Raw genomic sequence first — 3,017 nt, forward strand, 5'->3', positions numbered from 1 at the left:
CCGATGCATCAAAAAAAAGAACAAGGTGAAATGGAAGCAACTAAAGTGAATGAAAAAAAATTGGATGCGACTGTATTGGTAGAAAGGCAGCAGATTGATAGTAATATAAGGGTGAAGAGGTAATTTTATAATTTTAATGGTTCAACATTCATTTGCTCCATCTCATTCCCTCCAAATTTGGAGGGAGCAAAAGTGAGGGAAAAGAGTGTTATATGATGGAATGTATACCACTGAGCGCCATTCCAGTTTATCAATTTTTAAATAATGTAAACGATGGACGTTTTCCTCCCTCCATTTCCTTTCACTCCATCCATCTCCCTCCATCAATCCAAAAAAAACCTTAGAACACAAATTTAAGTGTTAGAGGAATAGAGGGGGATGGAGAATGGTGGAATGAAGAAAAGAAAGCGAATTGCTGGAAGATAGGAATGGTTCAGGTTTTGAGTTTGAAAGTTGATGAAATCGGAAGATGAAATGATAAGCTTTTGGGGATTTTTGGCATGTGAGAAAGAGAAAATAACATGTACAATATATCCAAAAAATACAATGAAAAAAAAAGGTGGTTGTTGAGACTAGAGTAGAAATTGGATTTAGTTGTCGATGCCCATTTGGGTGAACCATTAATATTTTGGTCCACCGGTACTCCATGGGCATTTTAGACTTTACACTCGAGGATTTTAGACTTTTCCCCTTCTTCTCCTTCTCCCTCCCATTCTCCCCTCCTCTCACTTCAACCACCATCAGCCACCGTGAGATCGAAGCCTGCCAACCTCCCACCAAATGAGCCTAAAGACTCACTGGAGTAGAACAGGTTTTCGTATTGGGTTACAACAGGAACGACGCCAACAGTGCTACGATCTTAGTTTGGATCATCGACACAACGACATTTGTTTCGATCTCTCTGACAACCCGGTGCGAGATGCTCTGGATAGCCCTTAGAACCAACATAAATTTTCCCAAATCACCTAGCCATCGCCACTGTTCTTCGCATCTGAGACGCACAACCACCACCATCAAAGGGCCCGGTAGAGTGGAAGATCTGATGTGAATCGAAGGGAGGAACATCAGTGGAGAAATCTGAGTGGTGGTGTATCTGGTTCTTTTCTTCATCTCCTCTCTGTTTGGTTGAGGTTTGGGGTTTATGTTGTGGGTTGTGTTGGAGGCTAAGAGGGGGGTTTTTAGCATCTGATTCACAAGGCTTTGGTACAGAGGTTGGGAAGGGAGGTTATGGTAGGGTATTATATCACAGGGTTGATGGAGGCGAAGAACCTGGTTTGGTGGTGGGGTTTGGGCCACGGTTTAGGTATTGTTGCGCTGAGGGTCACGGTGGTTGGATTACATTGGTTGTGTTGTGGTGGTTTCTGGTTCTTGGTTCTTGGTGATTCAGTGACACATGAAGGTGGTTGGGGAAGAAGAGTCTGACCTTTACATTTTTACCCTTTTGTTATCCATTAAATTTTGACCATCCAATTAAAGAATATTCCAAGATGCTAAGATCTAATGGTGATTAATCATGGAGCACCGGTGGACCAAAATATTAATGGTCCACCCTAGTGGGCACCTTGATTGACAATCTATCATAGATTTAACCATTGAATTTAAAAAAAAAATCACAGCCTTAATATTATATTTCTTCTATCATTCTGAAAAACAACAATTCTATCTTTATTCATTTAGAAAAAGTTTTACTCCTCATATATTTTATTTCAAAACTTTTAAATTTAAAAATCAAGTGAATTTTAAAAAAGATTTCGAGTTGAATAAAAAAATATAAATTCTTTTCATATTTATATAAATAATTTTTTTCTTTCCGATATAAAAAAAATGAAAATTTATGGTAGATTAATACACAATTAAAACAAAGAACATATATATTTAATACACAATTAAAAAAAGTAAAAAAAAAACATAATATTTAACAAAAATTTGATTTTAAATAGCAAAAGTCACCGAGGGCACGGTGGAGGTAAAATATCATGATACGGAGAAATTTGAAATTACTAGTATTTTGAAATTTGAACTCCAATTTACATGCTGCTGTATTCAGTTTCCAATCCGCAATTAAGAAAGCACAATAGTACAATACTCTTTCCTTATTGGAAGGACGGAAGGTAGAGGAGGAAACTGAAACGAAACTGTTGTTGTGGAATTTGAAAAGTAACTGATCTCTTTACCGTACAATAATAACAATAATTATTGACCATATATTTTCCAAGTCTTTTCAACTTACTTCGCCAAGAAGGAAAGAAAGGAAAGGAGTCTCTCTCTTTGTCTTCCCAATAATAAGTAAAGCAAGTAGCAACAACACTCACTTTTCTTCTGCTTCCCTCTTTCTAACGTGTATGTGCTTCTTCACTAGTACTAGTTACTTCAGATCCTGTGATTTTGATAATGGCTGCTACACCAAAAGAACATGTTGAAGAGATACGAAGCAACAAATTCTCCATTGGCGGCAAACCCAACCCTTTAACTGAGATCTTCACCAGGCTGTCAAGAATCTCTCTGCTGAACTTTATGCTAAAGATGTGCATTTCCTCATGGAACTTATTCAGGTAAGCACTTCTTACCATATTTCTTTTAACTTTTTCATATATATATATGTGTGTGTGTGGGTGTTATCCTGTTTTGATTTTGTAATGATGCATGCCAACAATTTTTGTTTTGTTTTTGGTGTGTATATGTTGCTTTAGAAATATTTAGACAATTCTGTTTTTTGTTTTTCTTTACCTTTTGTTTTTTATGCAATGCTTGATTAAGTTGAGAGTAGATGGTCAAGCATTTTGGAAAAAAAGTATTGATTAAGCGCTTATCCTACTATAAGTGATCAAAATAGGATGTTTAGCCAGCTATTCAAGCTCGGATTCTAAGCTGTTAGCTTCTCCTAACTCTCTAATCGATCATGATGTCACAGGAATCCAGTTCCTTGTAAGGGATCCATTTTTTTGGCCTGATAGTTAAAAGCTGAGTATGTTTGTTGTTTCAGTAGCGGATAAGGACTGATTCTCTCTGTCTATATA

The sequence above is a fragment of the Lotus japonicus genome, chromosome 5 (genome assembly GCF_012489685.1).
Source record: "Lotus japonicus ecotype B-129 chromosome 5, LjGifu_v1.2".
NCBI classification, from domain to species: Eukaryota; Viridiplantae; Streptophyta; class Magnoliopsida; order Fabales; family Fabaceae; genus Lotus; species Lotus japonicus.